We start from the raw sequence: 22,959 nt of genomic DNA on the forward strand, positions 1-22,959 counted from the left end.
TTGGGGGGGAAGGGGCTATTGCAGGTGATAACCTATTTTTGAATTTTGTTGATAAATGGATAGATAAATGGTTCTCTTCTGTTATCGAAGCGAAATCAGAAATGCATGTATATATGGATGCATTTGTGTCTATAGATGCTCACATTATGCACATACTTGCTTAGACAAGTGCGCACATACATACATTTCTGAATCCAGTCCTGATAACAGAATAGTACCAGATAAATTAACCATTAGAAAATTTGCTCCAATTCTGCTGAATTTTAATTTCAACTGCATTACACACTTATCAAATGTGAGAAATAACACACTGCTTTTGACCAAGGCAAACTATATGATGGTGTAAGTAGTATAAGAGTAAATCAAATTTTAGAAATGGTTTATTCTCCGCAGATGTAACAGGTTTTTTTCCACAGCATTTTTTAACTTGACAGTTTTACATTTAACTTTTATTCACATATAACACTACTATATTACTAATCAATTTAAGTATTTTCATTATATATAGCTTCATTTGTGTTCCTATAATAACTTTCTTTTTTAAAATGTGTATGTTTATATATATATGTGTGTGTAGGTTTTTGAACTTGCTATGAAATTTTTGAGTTTGGATGGATTTCAAAACTGAATTTCAGTTCCTAACAGCAACACAAATAAGAAATTAACATATGTATTCAGAAAGAGCAAGAAACAAAATTTAAGAATCAATATCATCATAAACATAATATAACAAATTGAAAATGAATAAAAATTCTACCACACAGTATAAGATTTTTTAGTGAAAGTTATTTAATTGTTTTGCATTTTATTGCAGAAATATTAAAACATTCATTTTCAAGTATGTTAAACTGTTATTACAAATTCATCCCCATTAACAGCCCCATGGGTACATGAATTTTTATTTCTCCCCTCCCCTTTTTTTCATTTTTTTTTTTTTTTTTTTTTTTTTTCCAGTTTCTTCAACTGTCCTGGGAGAAGTTGAAAACCTTTCCTTGATTTATTTTACAGATGATATTTTCAGGTAATGTTTTACTACATTTTCTTTAACAGTGTAAATAAGTTTATTCTCTTCAATATGTAGGAGATGTTTTAATTTATTTAATTCTTATAAGATTTTTGCATTTATTTTATGGTTTTACTATATTTTTGTGCGTCTGAAAAATATAGTCTCAGATATCAGGTTTCTAGTTGCATCATAAACAGTAAAGATTATTAGTTAACCATGGCCGAGGGTCTGGTTCTGGAATTCTGTATTTCCTAAAACTGCCATAAGAAATGGGCACATTTTTATTATAATGCCAAAATGCTTCTGGTACATTGTATCTGAATTGATTTACTTTTAGTATATTACATTAATTACTTGGAAATATTTCAAAATGCATGTATATATATATATTTATTTAAACACATTAAAAAAATCCTGGCCAACTGAAGGATTAAGGGTTGAACTGGGTTTAAAACAAATAAACTAAAAAGCTCAAAATATCAGATTGTGATTGGACCTTGAACTAGCAACAAACTATAACTAGCAATGCAATATTCAAAAGATATCATATAATCAACTGTAATTTGTTAAATCTTAAAATTAATCGAAACAATTGCATCACACTTAAATATCTTGCAAACTGAAATGAGCAACTTTTCAGTGATCTGCATGGAGGCAAAAGAAATGAATGAGCAGTGTTATATTTTGAAAAAATGGACATAATTTTAAATATTTACATATTTATGCTAAGGAAAAAAGTATATGATTAAATAACACTTACAAGATCCTCTTATAATTTTCTTTTTATCATAAATATTTTTACCATATATATTTCTTTTCAGTCACATTCTCATAAATGCAATATTGCTGCAACCTATATATAACTTTGAACTCAATCATTAGATTTAGTTTAACTTATAACAAATAGTCAATTTTCTAAAAAAAACCTTCTTGATAAATCATCATTTTACATCACCACAAAATATTCCACTTAAGTAAAATTTACAGTTTCTTTATTGAAATCAATGAGTTTTTAATTATCTGTCTAGATTTATTTCTGCTGCAGCATTAACGAACAACATTTAATAATCTGCATAGCATCAGATAGCCCAATTTATTAAAACTCCTTTTCTGACAACCATGAAAGAAGCAAGTAAATTATTTATTTAGAAAAAAGTATGCTTTTTAAAATGAATTTTTTTTTTTTTTTTTTTTTTTTTTTTAAACAGTGGGAAAACAACTTTCAAAAATATTTCCTATATATATGCATTTCTTGCTAATGTAAAAAAGAAAAAGAAACAAATCTTATTTTAGTTATACCTTACAATAATAATAATGTAACTACGATGCTTATTTTATTTTTTAAAAAGCTTTTGGGACAGTGTGAACTGATTTTTATCAACTACTACTTAATATTTTAAATTACAAGACAGCATTTGTTAATTATCCAGGAACGCAAATAGTTTCGAGTAAAGAACGTAAGATCGATAATCCTTACATTCTAACAATGTCAAATGCAAACTTTTATTAATCTTGGGAAACTTACTTTCATTATTAATGCAAACAAAACCGCCATCGCGTATTTACAGATGAGTTTTAATGCAGATCTTTCTAGCCAGCCATTTTCATTTCAAAAATCTGATTATGCATAATAATATATGTATATATATATTTAAAGGTTATTTTGATTACTACTTTATTCTAGCACACATTGAGCGTCATGTATAAAGAGTTTTGTTTAAATATAAAAGATTCCATTAAATAAATAAATATGCCATAAAATGTAAATTATTACTTACATTCTTCGTACCATCAGATCCAGAAGTATCAGCATATGAGGTAACTAAAATACGAATTTTTAGGCAATCAACATTGCTAACAGGTGATAACATCTAGACAAACCTTCAACAATGAACAACTCTTTCCGTTTGACGTCTATAGTTTTCATGAGTTGGCAATATGAATTATTCTTCGTTATGATTGCCAAATCGGTGGGGGGGGGAAGGGAAGCGGAACTGCGCAATGAGTTGCACAATTTAAATTAACTGTATACTACCAATATTCCCCGAAATTTTAAATATCCTTGGAATCTGAGAACGCCATGATGATGCTATTACAAACTAAAAAAGAAAACGATCAAAGTCAGAAGCACGAAAATTGACGGGTTATAATGTGCTTAAATTTACTTATTATGCTTATTGTTATTTATTAAAAAAATAGTTTTACCAGTTTAAGATATAATGCTTTATATAAGATTATGTATTATTTCAATTTTGATTATTTTTATATTTGTAAAATACTATTTACGTTTTCGAATATATATTTATACACACACACTTAAACAATGCTTATATATATTTAATTCTTTATTATTTCCGTAGAAAATCCCCAGAATGTAAACATTGCCAAAACGGCGATAATGATGGCATGTTGGCAATCTCATAAACATATTTCCCGCGTGTAGTAACCATTCTGTCTAATGGTCATGTTCTTGATTTATTACTCATCGCTTGGTTTCGTTTATACTTCGCTGTATTTTAATAAGAACGCGGAGTTTGAAAAACAGCCTCCTGTACGCTATCCTCAAAGTATGAGTCAGGATTTCAACACTGACTTTGATGTAGGATTTAGTTGTTGTTTTCCAGCCATAAATTACTTGAAGAGGTTGTCGAAAAACAAATAAGTATTTGCATGCATTTTGTGACTGAAAAATGTATTTCTTAATCGGATATTACATGCACCTAACTTCAAATTATGCAACAATTTTGTAGATCCTACAACTAGTATCTGTACACCGTCCATTAAATTTGAACGAGAAGCTTATAAATGCCAAACTATGACTGAGTAAACAAAACTGAGTTAGGGAAAAGGTTTAGCTAACAACTGTAGGATTAGGAAAAAAAAATCAAATAATCGTTTTAACTATATATAGACGTACTGAATGTATAATTTCGAACAAACCTGATTAGGCTGGCAACACTATTTAGATTGTAGTTAGGATGAATTTTTGGGGGATCTTTTATCTGAACCCAACGTTTTTGAAACTGTATTCTATTTATAAACTGAAACCTCAGTTTCGGAGAGGCTGCATAAAATTGTCACTGTATTTTGTGTGTACTTTCATCATTACGAAACGATTTTACTTTCATCATTCGATTGATGTACGAATATTGTATATGAACATACAAATATTTTAATACATACGATGGTTTATATTTAGAATAACGGGTAAACGGGTACTTTTCATATCTACCAGTATGAATCAGACGACAGAAATGTAGTTTAATATGATAAATACGGCACTGATTAAATATTCTGTTTCCCTAATGCTGTTATTGTTATTATTTTCTAAAGTATTACATGGATTTAGAAGACAAAACTAATGTCACTTACTTGAAATTTTGTTTAAACAGTGAAAAAAACATAATAACAATCCATGCAGCTAAATTCTAAATGCTGTCAAAGCCGATTTTTCCGTTATGTTATTTCTTTTTCGGCAATTTACAATAAATATCTTTTTTTAACATTTTAAAAAAGAGCTCTTATGAACAAACCAAGGAAAAAAGAAAATATGCATGATCGTCGGTAGGAAAAAATAAGTACTCTTTAAATAAGCAGATTTAAAGAAGGAGGGATTCGATAATTGTGCAAGTTTTAAATAATTTTATTTTTGTTCCTATTTGTATAACACCATGAGCTAAATTCCATCTAATATCACAATGAAATTTTGTATCAACAAAATGTTTTTGTAATTCTTTTAAGAATGTAGTCGTTTTATATTTCAATTTCACAGTATATTGTTCTGAAAACAATGTTCCTTTTATTCATTTATATTCTAAAATTTTCCCATTTCGCGTCGAATGAGATTTGAGGAGCATAACTGAAATACCGCCAACGAGTTTTCTGCAGACGTAAACTAAGTCATTTTTATTATTAGAGATATGTGTACGAGATAAAAAATGTTATAAATTCTTTTTTTTTTTTTTTTTTTTTTTTTTTTTGTAGTTTGTTTGCATTCATTGAATCTTTTGTGATCTGAAATTCTTCATTAAAATTATGTGTCACATTATAAGCATGATAAGCTACTATGAAGAAATGTAAACCCAGAGCTACAGTGGCTTCTTCACGTGATGAAATAAACTTATTTCTAACACAAAAGTTGTATAAAACGGGGAAAAAAAGGAATTTCACATAAATATCTTAATTCTTCCATAAAAAATATAAAATACTGTGTATAAAAAAACATAAAATACCGTGTAAAAAATATTGTGTAATTTACATATGTTATTAATACATATGAATTATACGTACATTTATCTTTTATATATAGAAGTAAGTTAAAAAATACAAGTATAAAACAACATTCACATGTCTCCTGTTAATTTTTTTTTTTTTTTTCGTTCTATCCTAAAATTAGGAACATACTTATCATATACAGTGTCTCAAAAAAGTGATGGGGCACTTGTGCTTTACAAAAGGAAACTGCAATAAAATAAATTTTAAAAAAATGTAAATTTTTTTGTGGGTGTGTTTCGTACTTAAATTTAGTAACAATTATTACATAACATACATTTTCTCAAAATATTAAAATATTAATTTAATAAAAATACAATTGTTTAGAACGGAGCAGAAAATGGCTCACTTAAGTGATGGGACACTACGTACTATGAAAAAAAAAAATTGTCTGAAGTAAGCAATAAAAATATCTTTTGGGGTATTTATTTTTACTCAAAAGCAATTGCCAAAAATTTATAAAATCGTCTGCAGTATTTCTCTCCAGTTTGTTTTGGAATTTTTGTGTTTTTTAGCTCTGTGCAGCCATGAATGCGAAACGAAAAGAATTTCGTTCGCCTGGAAATTCGTTCGCTCGAAAACTTTGCCTGGAATTCGAAAATTAGTTATTAATTTGCATATTGAACGTGGAAAATCCATTAGAGAAACTACTGAATAATGATCATTCTCTAATCATTTCTCTAATCAACCAAAAATTTCTCTAATCAGTCATTCAACAGTTTTCAATATCATTAAACGATATAAAAAGTATCGTATGATTCAGGATAAAAGAAGACCTGGCTGACCATCAAAGCTATCCAATGGAATAAAGCGAATTATCGTTCGAAATATTTAAAAAAAAAATCCAAGAATGAGTGCTCCTAAAGTTGCTGCTGATTTAAAAGCATTATATGGAGTAATTGTTAATTCTGAAACTATTAGAAGAGTAATTCGATCTACTGGATATCACAGTAGAGCAGCCAGGAAAAAATTCTTCGTAAGTGAAAAGAAGAGAAAACTCAGACTGGCTTTCGCAAAATCCAACATAAATAAGAATTCTGATTACTGGAATGAAGTTATATTTGCTAATGAGAGTAAATTTAATATATTTGGTTCTGACGGTAGAATCTTGGTGTGGAGAAAACCCAGGGAAGAATTTCGATAACAGAACTTGGTGCCAACAGTAAAACATGGTGGAGGAGGAGTTATGGTATGGGGGTGTATGTCGTCCGCTGGAGTTGGTAATCTTGTTTTTATTGACAGTATAATGGATCAGTACAAGTATATTGACATTTTAAATCAAAATTTGAAATCTTCAGCACGAAAATTGAACCTTCATAACGATTTTAAATTCTACCAGGACAATGACCCGAAGCACAGTGCTTTGAACGTTAGACTCTGGCTGCTGTATAACTGTCCTGAAATAATAAAAACACCCCCACAATCTCCACAATTAAATCCCATAGAGAATATTTGGCAAGAATTGGAATCAAGAATTCTCAAACACACCATTTCTTCAAAACAACAATTAAAATCGGTGCTTCAAGAAGAATGGGGTAAAATCACTCCAGAAATCACAAAAAAATTAGTCGAATCCATCCCAAGAAGATTAAATCATGTTTTAAAAGTAAAAGGAAATCCTAAATTAATATTTTAATATTTTGAGAAAATGTATGTTATGTAATAATTGTTACTAAATTTAAGTATGAAACACACCCACAAAAAATTTTACATGTCTTTTAAATTTATTTTATTGCAGTTTCCTTTTGTAAAGCACAAGTGTCCCATCACTTTTTTGACACACTGTATGTATCTAAAATGCCTCATTTCAAAATTAATTCTTTGATTGTTATATAACGCTGATGACGCAAGTACTTGCTTAAAGCTTCAACCAATAATAATGCTAAAAATCTTGCGAACTGAAACTTAAGTTAAGCAATGGCATAAAAGAGACCAAAGCTGGTTTTCATATTGTAATTTACGCGTTTCTTTTCTCTTCTTTGGCTGGCAAGCTGATAAAGCAATAGCAAGGAATTAAAAATTGCCTGATTTTCCTAACTAAAACAGCCAGTAATCAAAGTATTCTAAATCAGTTCATTTATGTCATGTCTAAATGTTGGAGAGAAAAAATAGTGTGTTTTCCATTATAGGTAGGCTTACCATAATATTTTGTGCTCAAATTGGGACAGTTTTAAGATAGTACTCACAACGGAAAATAAAGATAAGGTATAGGTATCTGTCATTGAAAAAGCTGAATAAAGAAGTAGTTGACAAAAAAACAACAATAAGTTAAAAAGAAGTCTAAAAGCTTTCAGATTTTATATTACGCCCAAAGGGACGTTTTTCCATCGTTTTCTGTTACCTTAATTATTAAATATCATGTTCTTCGCACTTAAACCATTAAATTCAATTCAACAGCAATATCATATTTTTAAAAAACGTATCTTTAAAATTTTCGGTACGCAGTTTCGCGCCCTGGAGATAATCCCCCCCCGTACAGTGTGTCATTGCTCGCTTTTAAATCGTTGAATTTTCTAATAAAAAATTTGTCAAGTTTTACAAAATATGAAATAGATAATAAAACAAATTCTAAATTTGCGCTTCCAGATGCCCATATTCGAGTGGAGGACTACGTTATTCAGAATTTGATGTCTGTAGGTACCGTTGTTTTTTCACAATGTGAGAAATATATATACATTCATGGAGATTCTTCACTATATAATTTCTTTAAATGCAGGGCTCTAATATTTGGTGGCAACAATTTGAAAAGTGAAATGCAATTTTATAGTGGAGGGCGCAAAATGCCAAAACGAAATTAATAGCCTTTCTGGGCAAATTGCCCCTTTCGGCTAAATTTTTTTATAACTCAACTGAACATACCTTATTATTAAGAAGTTATTAGTATTTATCACTACATTGAACTTTCTTCAAAAATTATTAGTTACTTTTAATGGCATCTAGAAATTTACCGCAATTCAATTCACTGTTAATTTTGCAACTAGTAAAGATTTTACGATTTACCATTCAACCTATTTTTTCAGACCATATGATACACTGACTACCAATCAGTATTTGGACACCTGTGATAGAAAAGAAAAACTAACTTTATTAAAAATCAATAGTTGGTAGAGCCTCCACGAGAGGTAATTACAGCGTGGACCCTCCGGGGCATACTTTCCACAAGTCTTTGTATGACAGCTAGTAGTATTTTCTTTCACTCGGCTTGGAGAAGACATAGAAGTTCCTTCACCGATTTTGCACGGGTAGTGCACCCCTGAATTCGGCGATGCAACTCATCCCAGAGGTTCTCGATAGGGTTCCGGTCTGGACTCTGGGCAGGGCAGTTCATTCGATGAACTCCATTGGCACCATACCAAGCCTTGGTTAACGTCGAAACATGACAACTGGCATTGTCGTTCTGAAAGTAACAGGGATCCAACCCGTAAAACTGCCACAACGTAGGAAGCACATTATCATCCAAAATAGTGCAGTAGGTATCGGAGTTGAGCTTACCATGAATGGGGACTAAGGGTCCCAACCCATTCCAGGAGAAACACCCCCAGACCAAAATTCCACCTCCGCCGAACTTGACTGTTGGCACAATGCATTCTGGCAGGAGACGTTCTCCAGGTAGACGCCAGACCCAGACCCTGCCATCCAAACGGTAATGGGTGAACCTTGATTTGTCACTCCAAAGAACCCGTTTCCACTGATCTACGGTCCAATTTCGATGTGCTTTGCACCACATTAACCGAGCAGCGCGGTTGGACTTTGTGATCAAAGGCTTATGAGCAGCAGCACGACCATGAAAACCAAGCAGATGTGCTTTCTTACGGATGGTATTCAGTGAAACAATACTCCCGGATGCCTGTTGAAACTCCTCGCGGATGAGGGCCATCGGTTGGGTGCGGTTCTTCCGAATTTCTCTGGACGGCACTCGTTGGTCTCTATCTCCCAGTTTCGTTGGTCTGCCGACTCGGGGCACATTCCGACAATCACCGCTCACCTTCCACTTCTTAATCACATAGGTACTTCAGATCACATTGGGTACTTCAGATCGCTAGATATGTCCCTTAAGGATCGGCCACATTTGTGATACCCGATAATTATACTTATACCTTTCTCGAAATCAGAGAGCAGTGAACTGTGAGGCATCTTGCATGCGACTAAAGCCGATGCTGTTTCCTACATGATATATACCGGCGGAGTCTGTGACGTACCTTAGGACCGCAGATATCGTCATTTGCATAGGTGTCCAAATACTTATTGGTAGTCAGTGTAATGCATTATTAAGAATACTCTTTCGGCCAGTGTCGGTGTGCTTGACATGCTGAAAATGTATTCTATTGTCTGAACAAGATTGGGCAGTGAGTTTTTTTGTCTTTCGAATGACTGAAACATTGGATCAATTTTTCTTTACAACTTTTTTACTTTTATAAATTTCATAGCTGACCAAAGTGCTTTTGCAGCCACTACTTCATCATGAAGCTGATCCATGTTTATTGTATTACTAGAAAGCCTGGCGGTCATACGAAATGACCGCTGTTGTAGATATTATAAATTGTAATTAAAATGATTTGTGCAAAGGTGTCTGCTAATTGGTGAGTTTGTAAGTAATGGCATTATTTAGTTCAGTATTAATTAATGAGACATAAAAAATTTTTCATATTATGCTAAAGTTATTATTGGCTTTGTCAATTTTGGCAATTATGAACTTTTGTTTTAAATCCTGTAAAAGAGGAATGAGAATATTCCACTGTAAATTGCTATTAAATTCAATTCTTCGCATTTTTTGCTTGAATTCTTCTAATACTGCATGTTTCCAAGCCATAAAGGTAGAATTTGGAATATTTAATTTGAAACTAGTTTTAACTATAAATTCGTCTATATTTTTTACGAAACTTTTAAAACTGTGATGTTTGTTAATTTTTAGTACTGGTGTAAATTTGGTACCTTTTTCCATTAAAATTCTTAAATGTTGGTTTTGGAACTATTGCTAAATTGCCTGTAATAATATGTTGATGAAATTTATCTATGAAATCTTTGTATTGAAGCTCTTTGCAGTATCAATGGGCTGCAGAAGCTAATTCATGGTGGTTAATTAGCAATTTACTAAGAGGTATTTGATACTTGAAAGCTGGTGAGATCTGTAATTTAGTAGCTGGAAAAAGTTGTTGACTTTTAGAACTTCCTTTTAGAACTTTAATTCTTAAATGCTAATTTCTAAGTACCACTTAAACTAACTCTAAGTCTAAGGGTACCACTTTATTGGTATTTCTTTTTACTTTTGGTTTTGACTTTTACCCTTGTCTGCATAAATGACGAAACATGAATTGAATGATTGGAGAGTTAGGTTTGGAGGCAACTTCCCCTTGATAAGTCTGTCTCCTGCCTACTCAACAGTCATTCACTTATGCATTTAAAAAAAAAAAAATTGTTTGGTTTAATTTTAATTTGCTAAATTAGTGAATTTATTTTTGCACTTGATTTGCTTATGCTTCTGAATTTAAATGGTATTGTAGATTAGTTCGAGAATTAAATCTTTTATATGTTTGCACATTTTTTTTAAATTATTTTTAAAAATTATTTTGGCTTTTTCTTTTTTTTCTTTATTTTGGCTTTAAATTTGCTTTTTTACTTTTATACGTGTTTGTTAATATATATATATAATTTATTTCCTAAACAGTATTGATTAATTGATTATATTATCTCCTAAGTTTAATTAAAGTAGAATTATTTTAAAAGTGTGCATCCATACTGGTAAGTTACATTTTGAAAGATGTTTTGAAGTAATTTGAAAGCAAAATGTTAATAATGTTTTAACGGGGACTGGAGTTAAATCATCACGAAGAATAATATTTCAATTGTAAAAGGAAAAATTAAAACATGTAATTATTGTCATTGATCGGAAATTAGTTGACTTTTCAAGGGAAACAAACCAACTCCCGTTCAATGAACAATAATTGATAAAAATACGTAAATATGAAAGTGTTTCATCTTTACTCGAGTTATAAGTTAATGCCAAACCAGCAATTCTAGTCAGGCCAAATATTTCCGCGAATAGTTGCTACTCAAAGAACTTATTCTCATGAAGCATTTTAGTCAATTCAATTTGGAGTAAAAATCAATTACTGTAGAGAAATCCTGTAAAACTCGAGTAACCGTCCCCGACACTATCATCTTTATGTATTTGAGTACTATATTATTTGTAGAAATTAAACATTGGAAATTGTCATTATGAAATCGAATTCAAAATAAAGTTGAAATAAACATAGAAGATTATAAAAAAGATAAATAATGCAAACTTTGTAAAAACAAATCAAAGAAAACATAAAAATAATATAAAAATAATATAAATAAGATCAGTGAATGTACATGAAGATATAAAGGCCAGAAAGGTATTAAGTAACTTACATTCTTTCTAGGGGGGAGTTGGCAAAGTGTTCTCTTCGTGTCTGACTCAGAAGTGTAGGGTGTCCGAAAATTCTTAGCGGCAGTAGGGGCTTTGAATAATATCAGTCGGTAAGACTTGGGTGAAGTAATTTATGGTAGTGGGTGGGACTTGGAATTCTTGAGGGATGTATTTTGTGGAGTTCTTATCTGAGAGAGACCGTCTGTTAAGATTTTTTTGAAAATACTAGTGAATGGAAATTAATTAATTTCTGGCTAATTGTCGTGTCGCAATGAATAAGAATTTAAGAAAGGAAAAAGCATTTTCACTGTCCAAGAGCTAATAGACAGTCTAAAGGCAGGAAATAGGTCCATTTTTTTAGTAACAGTATATGTCTGAAGAGAAATATCCACTTTGAATACACTTGCATTGAAAAAACAATTGAAATGTTTTTTTTTTTTTGACTCAGACTGCTTTCCCAAGAAACTTCTCAACTGGTTACACTCCTGTACTAATAAATTCCTTATCAAACTAAAAAAATTCATTCAAGAAAGCTACGACGACATACAAATCATTAAAGACATGATTCTTGATTTTAGTCTTTTCAGACTCTCTAATAGTCTCACTCAACGCAAAATTTATTTTAAAGTCAATTTTCTGCATCCGCAGTTTGACAATATTTATTTCTGAAGAATCATCAGAGATTGTAAAGATTACTTCCCCGCAGTTGACACAATACCAATGATTGCATTTAAATATCAAAGGACCTTAAGCAACTTGCTTACTAACCACCATGAAATAGATGAAACTGCAGAATGACATTATAAGACACCAATTTACAGCAATTACGTAGATTCTCATCACCATCACATAATTACTGGCAACCTGAATATCATACAAAACCATCAACTAAAAACACTAATGAGTTATGGTACAAAATTTAGACCAGTCAGAAACATGACTACAAATTACTGTTACAAGACTTTCGAAAACAACATCAACGAATTTATAGTTAAAGCAAGCTATCAACTGAATTTACCCATAGATACCTTCTTAAAATGGAAAGCTAAAATTCTTCAACGCATATCCACAGAAATCAGTCACCTCAAATTTAAAAGCACACTGAATTGGTCGAAACTTACATCAGATATTAGTAAATTAAAACAGCTTTTTACTATTACAAAAATAGATAAAGCAACTAATAAGTTTAGCGTTATATGAAAACAATTCTACACTGAGATTATTCATAAAGAACTTCTCAACGCAACTACTTATCAATTAGCCAACCTTACAGAAACATCTATAATAAACAGGATTAAAACTTTTTATAAGAAACTCAATATTACTTTCAATGCAAACTACAACAGATTTACTAATCTTTATGCGATTCCCAAATTCCATAAAACACCATTAAAATTTAGATTTATAGCTAATGGAACTAATAATTACAAGAAAAATATAGACTATTATTTTTCAATTCAACTTAACAAAATCTGTAAATTTATTTTCAATGATTGTAACACTAATCATAACTATTGCTGGATCATTCATAATAACACTCCTGTCATTAATACCATTCATACCATTAACATCCAAAACATTAACTGCTATGATTTTGAAAACTTATATACCTCACTTCCTCTAGAAGAAATCTATACCAGTCTACTTGATCTACCAAAACTTTTCCCTAATATACTCAATATCATGACTCTTGACAAATGGAAAACCTACCTAAAATGCACACTTTTTCATAACTACATCAAGTTTCAAAATCAACTTTTTAAACAAGTCAGAGGATTGCCAATGGGCTTACATTCCAGCACCTCGATCTGTAATATCTTTTTATTTGTCAAAGAATTTAACTTCCAAAAAAATCTACAACCACAAGAGTTAAATTACTACAAACACACATACAGATATATTGATGACCTTATTACAATTAATAATTTTGGTAAAATTGAAAACTCCGACATTTATCCGAATTGTCTTAAACTTAATAAAACTAATAATTCACAAAATAGCATAGACTTTCTAGATCTTCAAATCATTAACTACAAAAAAATTTTACTTTTGGACAAAACAAGAAACTTCAATTTCAATACTAACAAATTAATAAATTGGAATTCCAACATATCCAAAAAAGTAATTAACAATACTATAATTAATCAAATACAACGAATTAAAACTATATGCACAGATACAATAGATTTACAACGCGAAATTTTGATCCTTATCAAAATTCTCAAAAATAATCTAATTCCCTTTCAATTTATCAACCATTGCCTTAAAAGAGCAGGCGTTAAATACTCACTCTAAATCATTTAACTGATAGGGATATGATAATTTATTCCTAAACCTGAGAAGGCGGTATAAGTTGGATGACTGTCAGTTGAAAGATTTGTATATAGTGTAATTACTCAATTGTATATATTGTAAAAAGCTAATTGTCTTCAGACATATACTGTTACTAAAAAAATGGACCTATTTCCTGCCTTTAGACTGTCTATTAGCTCTTGGACAGCGAAAATGCTTTTTCCTTTCTTAAATTCTTATTCATTGCGACACGACAATTAGCGAGAAATTAATTAATTTCCATTCACTAGTATTTTCAAAAAAATCTTAACAGACGGTCTCTCTCAGATAAGAACTCCACAAAATACATCCCTCAAGAATTCCAAGTCCCACCCACTACCATAAATTACTTCACCCAAGTCTTACCGACTGATATTATTCAAAGCCCCTACTGCCGCTAAGAATTTTCGGACACCCTACACTTCTGAGTCAGACACGAAGAGAACACTTTGCCAACTCCCCCACTAGAAAGAATGTAAGTTACTTAATACCTTTCTGGCCTTTATATCTTCATGTACATTCACTGATCTTATTTATATTATTTTTTATATTATTTTTATATTATTTTTATGTTTTCTTTGATTTGTTTTTACAAAGTTTGCATTATTTATCTTTTTTATAATCTTCTATGTTTATTTCAACTTTACTTTGAATTCGATTTCATAATGACAATTTCCAATGTTTAATTTCTACAAATAATATAGTACTCAAATACATAAAGATGATAGTGTCGGGGACGGTTACTCGAGTTTTACAGGATTTCTCTACAGTAATTGATTTTTACTCCAAATTGAATTGACTAAAATGCTTCATGAGAATAAGTTCTTTGAGTAGCAACTATTCGCGGAAATATTTGGCCTGACTAGAATTGCCGGTTTGGCTTTAACTTATAACTCGAGTAAAGACGAAACACTTTCATATTTACGTATTTTTATCAATTATTGTTCATTGAACGGGAGTTGGTTTGTTCCCCTTGAAAAGTCAACTAATTTCCGATCAATGACAATAATTACATGTTTTAATTTTTCCTTTTACAATTGAAATATTATTCTTCGTGATGATTTAACTCCAGTCCCCGTTAAAACATTATTAACATTTTGCTTTCAAATTACTTCAAAACATCTTTCAAAATGTAACTTACCAGTATGGATGCACACTTTTAAAATAATTCTACTTTAATTAAACTTAGGAGATAATATAATCAATTAATCAATACTGTTTAGGAAATAAATTATTATTAACTAACTTTGCAGCAATTGCGCAAGTAATAATAACTTGTATTCGCACTAAATGGATTTAAGTTCATACAACATTATATATATATATATATATATATATGAGGTGACGTAACATCATCTCCTCCGAAACGGCTGGCTTCCGGGCCTAGCGAAGCACACCGTTTCTGCAGGTCCGTGGCACGCCATTTTGACCATTCGGGTCTTCGTGGGACTTTAATTATCAAAGATATTAATTAAAAACTAATTTTCCCCTACATTTTTACTTTATTTCTTGAGTTTTCCCTATTAGAGGGATTTGGCTACGTGCCAAATTCTTTTTTCTAGAATATTTACGGTACGGCGCCGAGTTGAAATTCGAGACGCGTATCCTCGGATTCCAAAAATTTCTCCGAATCCATCGATACCGTTCTCATCTTCGTACAACTTAAATTAATTAAAATTAAAATTATTATTATTCGATATTAATTAAAAACTGCGTAAACGTTAATTTCCGCGCTCATTTTTCGAGTGTCAACAATAAACTCGGCGACAAACACTTAAGCCGCTGATATATATATATAAGATTTGTGGCAGTTTCATTAATTTTGATATAAATTTTATGCATTCTGAGTTATAATACGACATAAATTTTGTGCATTCTGAGTAAAAAAATAAAGCTGAGTTATAATATGAGATTCTGAGTTAAAAAAAATGAACTAGAAAAAGTCATCATGAGATAGTTTCTCTCTTGCGATGACTACTGTTCCTCTTGATTTTTGATAAATATCATTTTTGCTTGTTCTCCTCGATATGGCCAGTAATAGCGAACCACCTGATAGGGGCAAAATCCCTTAGCTTGCTACTTTCAGCGATTATGATAGCGATAATGATTCTACTTATTCGAATTATTCAAGAAAATCGACTACATCCAAAGAGATGCCCGTAATTGCTTCAGATGACTCGGCGCTTCAAAGAATAATTGCTACTCTAATTTCTACTACAAAAAAGTAAATCCCAGAGAAAAGAAAACTGCAGGAAGTCCTAAGAAAATAACCGATAATACTAAGAATCTCAAGCCCTGCTCTTCAAATTTTGAAGCAGTAGTTAACAAACGCAGAAAAGTTTTTCCTAATTTAACAAAAGCTATCTTGCAAGAATATCTTTATACTCAGCTTCCGACTAACCCAAAAGATCTCTTACTCAAATTAGGAAAAGAAATCGCCGATAAATTAAACTGTTTTGAGTCTATGAAGACATTAACTTCCCCACTAGCGATAGAAATGCGTTCAAAGTTACAAGAAGAATTCAACAAAATCAGTTCATTTTAGCAAGCATTCAGAACACCCCGAAGCTCGCAAATTCTAAAACAGATGATAAAACAATAAATCAGAAGGGTTGGCAAACTCCAAAGAAAACAGCGAAAAATTCTGAGTCTATCCCACCACCAGATATTCCGCAAAATAACAGATTTGAAACTCTTAACGAAAATAACTAAGCTATGGAAGTTACAGATGAAACGAAGACGTCTACAAGATAGAATAACGCAGAAAATAAAACGAAAATTCCCCCATTAGTCATTCCAGAAAACGATGTTGATTGGCCTGAAATAGACAAAATGCTCAGAGAAATATGCAAACACGAATTTGAAGTTACAATCAAAGCCAGACAGATTTTCGTTTACACTACCTCCGAAGCCGATTATAAAGCTACAGTTGATAAATTCCAGAAAGCACAGATTAGTTTTCATACGTACCAAATTTCCTCAGCCTCTTCAATTAAAGTTATACTTAAGAATATCCCAAGATCTTACATAGAGCAAGCAATTCACGTAGACTTAGAACGCAGAAGCTTCCCTATAATTAAAGTAAAGCAATTTACGAAGAAAGCAGAAGACCAAATTATCCGTTTACATATATTTTTTTTGAACTAAAAAAAAAGTCTGCAGGAGAGAAAATTCATCAATTAAACAATATGTTCGGATTCAATATCACAATAGAAAAATATAAGCCCAGAAAACGCCCAATTCAATGTTTCAATTGCCAGGAGTTCGGGCACTCCCAAAATAACTGCTTTAAAAAGGTCAGGTGCTGTAAGTGCGGACAAAATCACAGATCCAATACCTGTAAATTAAAACCAAATGAAAAACCAACTTGCATTTACTGTCACGAAAATCACGTTTCTTCTTATCGAGGTTGTAAGGTATACAGAAAAAGATTTAATCATTTAGAGAAGATAGAAAAACCACAAGAAATTCCCAGTAAAGATGACTTCCCCGAATTCATTCAAGCTTCAGGCCAACTAATCAATAAATGACTAAAAACCTTTATAGTGACAAGCAGGAAAAGCCACAGGAGAATTCAGCAGAAATCATTAACATTCACAAAGATCAGAAAACCCTTTATCTCATGAAATCAATAACCGCAATAGCTCAGAGAATTAAATCAGCTAAATAAATATGCAGAAACTTTGTCTAGCTTTTGAAACCATCGAGATTATTTTGAACTTTGCAGATCAAGATAATTCGCAGCTTCTCTTAATACAAGCATAGTCGAGCGGCAGAAATCCTCAAGCTGCAGATCCTCACATCGTGGGGCCACATTTACTTCTCTTCTAGAGACTCTGCACTAGGTGCAAAAAGTACCTACCATCTTACTGGATTCAACTCATCATTAAAAACACCCTACTTATAATATATTGGTAAAGGCCACACTAGGCCGATTGCCTCTTAATTGTGTTACGACATAAACATAGACATTCATTAATTTTTGCAACTCAAGTTTTAATTTCAGACCGTCTTACTTTACTGTTGTTTATCAAGATTCTGCATCACCCAAACTGTTTTACCACAGCTTAATGTAAGAAAGACGTCTGCCATAAAATGCTGTGAAATCTTGTAGGGTTGTATTGATATTTAAAGTTTTATTACTTTCTAGTATTCTTGAAAAAGTAATAAATTAAAAAAAAATTATTTAGTATCTTGAAGCGTAAAATTACTATCGCGCTTTTCCTCAAGGTTGTTTTTAATTTTGCAATTTAAATGACAGTATCTATTACACTCGTTTTTGTACTTTCCATAATCAAGACAGCATTTTTAAATAATCTGAGTTATCCTTGCGCAAACCAGAAATACATTTCACCATAATTATTATCAAAAACCTGATTTATCATCACTGGACAGTGAAATAAAATAAGATTTCAGTCTTTCATAGATTTTAAGTATTCTGGTAATAGCTGGAAATAAGTGAAAAAAAAAAGAATGGTTGTTGCTACGCTAAAGAAACTTTTTGTACCCTGTATATACACTGTACACACACATTCACAGAATTCCTTTAGTGACTCGAACCGCGTAAACCGTAGAAATATTCAAACTGGCCACTAAAACTTCTATTTCAATAGCTAGGAAAGAACCACTGATACAGTAACTTTTTTTTAATATATATATATTAGCAAAGCTGCTAAAACAGCTGCTAAATTACTTTGTGGAGTCATTAGGATTTTTTTAGAGGCAGAAAAGATGAAAAATATGCAACCGCCTTCGCCGGGAATCGAACCACGGACCTCTGGAATACCGGCCCAGCGTTCTACCATTACACCACGAAGGCACGCTAGGGAAGTGGGAGAAATACCTTATATACTTCCCTTTTTAAAGGGCGTCTAGGGTTTTAGGGGACCTAGTCGCCAAATCCTGGGTGCGGAGAATCATAATCCACAAACATTTTAGCTCGGGCGCCACTTGTAGAGACATTAGATTTATTGGAAGCAGAAAAGATGAAAAATATATGCAATCGCCTTCGCCGGGAATCGAACCACGGACTTCTGGAATACCGGCCAAGCGTACTGAACCACTACATCACGAAGGCACGCTAGGGAAGTGGGAGAAATATTTTATAACTTTAACAATGAGACTTTCACATTTTGTTCGGGGAAGTCTAAACTTTGTTTTAGAAAGCTTTAAAATCAATTCAGAAGAAAAATCGGGTGACTTAACTCATTGTGAATAGCAACATGAAATGCAGGATGCTTCTTTAGCTGCTAATATATCGGGTTTTAACGAGTTTCCCGCCACCGCAAATATCGTCTGTTCAAACAGTTCGCGTTGGCGTATTTAATCATATTTTGTCAAAAAAGATTTTTGGCATTTGAAAGAAAGATACTTGCTTTAGAACACTGTTGTGGAATTTGTAAAAAAAAATATCATTATCATTAGGTGTCTGAAATGAAACTACCACGCTACCAGATTAGAACTATCATTTACTTCCAGTTCTGCTGCAAAATGTCAGCTACAGGATGTCCCCAAATTATGTGTACAGCTTTAGGTACTAATATTGTATCATACGACACTGAGAAGGTTTGGCACCGAAAGTCTTAAAACAAGGACTATGACATTCAAGAAGCAGAGCGCTGTGGTCGGTCCATTGATGTTGATGAGGCTCGCTTTCGAGAACTTATGGAAGAAGATCAGCATGAAACCACTGGAGAGCCTGCTAAGAAGTTAGAAGTTAGCGCCATGTGCATTAGTCGCGCTATGCATAGCATAAACTTGACGTACGCTGCGAAAAAAAAAGTGGGACAGTTCTATATCTCCCGTTCTACTAGGGCGATTGACAAAATTCAAATTGCGTTTTTCATGTCTCGAAAGCAAGAAAAACGCAAGTTGAATTTCGTCAATCGGCCCAGTAAAATGAAAGACATAGAACTGCCCCCCCCCTGTAGTGTACAAGTTCAATCTCTGGGTGCCACATGAACTGACTTAAGCAGATAAAGACAGACGTGTGTGAGTTTGCTCGGATATGAATGCAAAGACAAAATTCTGGATCGGATCGTCACTTGTGATGAAAAGTGGATTTACTTCAACAACACCGGCCGAAAAGATGTTCGTCTGAGCCCGGTGAATTCGCCGGCAGCTCGCAAAGCGCAATTTGACTAAAAAATTATCATGCTTTGTATCTGTTGGGATTGCTGTAGTATTATCCACAAAGAATATCTGGGAAAGATAAAACCCTCGGCAGTACGGTGTACAGCGAGATGCTAGTCCATCTTCACCATACGATCAAGGGAAAACGTCGAATTGAGTTCCGGCGGGAAAAGGGTAATGTTCTATCAAGATAATGCAAGACTACATGTGTTTGCATTCACCAGCTGTACTCTGTAGGGATTCGAGTGGAATCTTTTGCCATACCCAACATATAGCCCCGACATCGCTTCTTCGGACTTCTACCTTTATTCACACCTGCATCTACATCCAGCTGGTGTTATCCAAAGCTGTATGTATAGTAACTCATGAAGCAGTTTTGGTGTTATCTTACATTCTGGACAGGACGTCCGAAATGAGGTTGATCTGTTTTTTGAATTGCGGCCGCTAAGTTTCTATACCGAAGGCTTTGAAAAACTACCAAAACGTTGGCAGAAAATCGTATATTTGGGTGGTGATTACTACCCGCACTTTCATGTTTTTTTGTTATTTCTTCCAATTTTATTAAAAACTTTTTCTGGCTTAAAACTGTCGTTACAACCAGATAAATTCGTTGTCATTTGAAGCAGTATCTTTAAAATACGATAGTATGTTTGAGGACGTTACTGCTACTGAAACTAAACTTGCCATGTGTTTCTCACATTTCAAATCATTTGTAATGTCCGAACACCCACCATAAGTTACTGAAAATCCTGGAAAGCTCAGTTCACATTTCATTTTGTCAGTACGATCACAAATGGTTTTCAAAAACGGATAATATTTCTTTATTTCATCAGTAAACGCAGTTTCTTTTTGGCATTTTTGAAAATAAATTAATTTAATATAGAGTGCAAAATAATCTCAAATGAGATAGGACATGTGCAACAATGACGTGGTCAGTGTAAGGTCAGTGTTCCAGTGTTGCCAATTGTAATTGAAACAAACTTCTACAAAAGGAAATAAAAATATCTAGGCCTCACAAGCTAAATGCCTATAATACGACGCATCGCATTCTGTGAAAAAATGTCTGGATGAAAAAATAGTACATCTAACTTCATTAGGACACATGCTATAATTTTGGGATAAAACACCTAGACAACATTAAAAGTACTTAAATATAAAATATTCAGATTGGCAACAATGACAGTGGCAGAGGAGATATTTCAATTAGTACATCACCGTTTTACCCAACACTGTACTATTTTTACTGCTCGTATATTCGGCACTTTTAAAAATTTACCCAACAATCAGGACAAAATGTCAAACTGCCCGGGACAAAGGTGGCGGTCAAAGCGGGACGTCTGATAAGCCAGTTCTTGGTAGAATTACCGGTCGTCGGGGTTAGTTCGTACAGTGCTGAATTAATATACAAATAAGACAGATAACTAAGGCCCCTAATTTGGAAAGAGCCTATTTCACTAAGAGGAAAATGAATAAATATTATTTAAAGAAAGGAGATGGGAATCTGAAAGGATTCGGCTCTTAACGTGGCACCAGAGAGTTTGTTAAGGTTTTATATGCTGTCGCTGAACTCGCAGTGTACTAATCTGCTCTTGGACTCACTTCTGCTAGCACAACTTTTTTTTTTTTTTTTTTTTTTTTTTTTTTTTGTCTTTATAACTTACTTCTTAAACATCGCTTTCTTCGCACTTAGAATACAAAATTCAGTAGAAAAATAGCAAAATCCTTAAAAGCTGTACATGTTTAAAATTCTCGATACAGTGTTAAGTATAACCATTAAACTTTCTTCAGTCTTTTCTCAGTTCATCATATTAGTGTTCAGTTTTCTTAGTAAGATGACTTACACAACTTTTTTACCTTTTTAATTTTATTTATCAAACATCACTCTCTTCCCACTTATGCCACATAAAATTCAGTAGCAAAATCAAGAAAGTAATTTAAAACTGCTTATCTTTAGAATTCCTGAAAGAGTGTTAACTGTTGCCATAATTTTTTTAATAGTCGCTGTAATTTTTCTTTAAAAATAATGCATGGCGATAACATTTGTGACAACATCCTCTTATTTGTATTGCCATTTTTTTATATTCGCTATATTATGTATTTTTAAAAAAATAACATGCCGATAATATTTGATGACAAAGACATTTTTGTTAAAAAAGTGATGATCGAGACTAATAGCACCTCTGGTACTAAACTTGTAATACTGTAAAAAGTAAACAAAAAAGTTTTCGTCGTTCGTAATCCTCAGGAAACAGACAGGTACATGTATAGGTAAAAGTATGGCAGACATCAGCGATACCATGGTCAAATGTACCAAATGGGTCAAATGTACCAAATGGGTCAAATGCACCATGGGTCAAATGGTAATGCTTTCCCATACTAACTAAATATAAAAAAAAAAAGAAGATAGAAATTGCAGGCTTTGTTAGAGTTTACAAAGAAAGTTTGAGGAAATGAGCAACTGAAGCTTTTTAAATGACCTAGAATTTACCTATTATGGTACATCGTGCAAGCCCACCGTACACCCTGCATCCAGTATTTATTAAAAATAATGATTGAAGACATAAAGAGATTACAATATAGTTTTAATACAACAGACAGACATATAGCACCTGCTACTTAGCGTTAGATCTCGAGGTAATTGCCATCAGCATCTAGTACACTGAGAACATTCCTGCAGCTACGTAGTCCCTGGGAATAAAACTCTAGGCGCCTTGGATGCAAAAATATCCATGATTGCATGTGGCCGCTAGGACCGAAGAGTGTAGTGGAAGACGCAAGTCTCCCAGCCAAGTTACTGAATGGTATTCCTGGTTGTCAGTGCCATGTG

The 22,959-nt window shown here is 32.5% G+C and overlaps 1 protein-coding gene across 1 annotated transcript in view; it reads left to right on the plus strand.

Annotated features, from left to right (window-relative positions):
- The first annotated feature begins 903 nt into the window (after positions 1-903).
- Positions 904-22,959, plus strand: part of LOC118183523 (uncharacterized) — a 38,921-nt gene continuing 16,865 nt past the window's right edge. Inside the window, exon 1 of the mRNA XM_035353106.2 lies at positions 904-1,021. The gene's annotated coding sequence lies outside the window, so the exon portion shown is untranslated. The remainder of the gene's footprint in view (positions 1,022-22,959) is intronic.

Source organism: Stegodyphus dumicola, chromosome 9 (assembly GCF_044657685.1).
Source record: "Stegodyphus dumicola isolate Sdum_Otavi_A_Nest chromosome 9, ASM4465768v1".
Classification (NCBI taxonomy): domain Eukaryota; kingdom Metazoa; phylum Arthropoda; class Arachnida; order Araneae; family Eresidae; genus Stegodyphus; species Stegodyphus dumicola.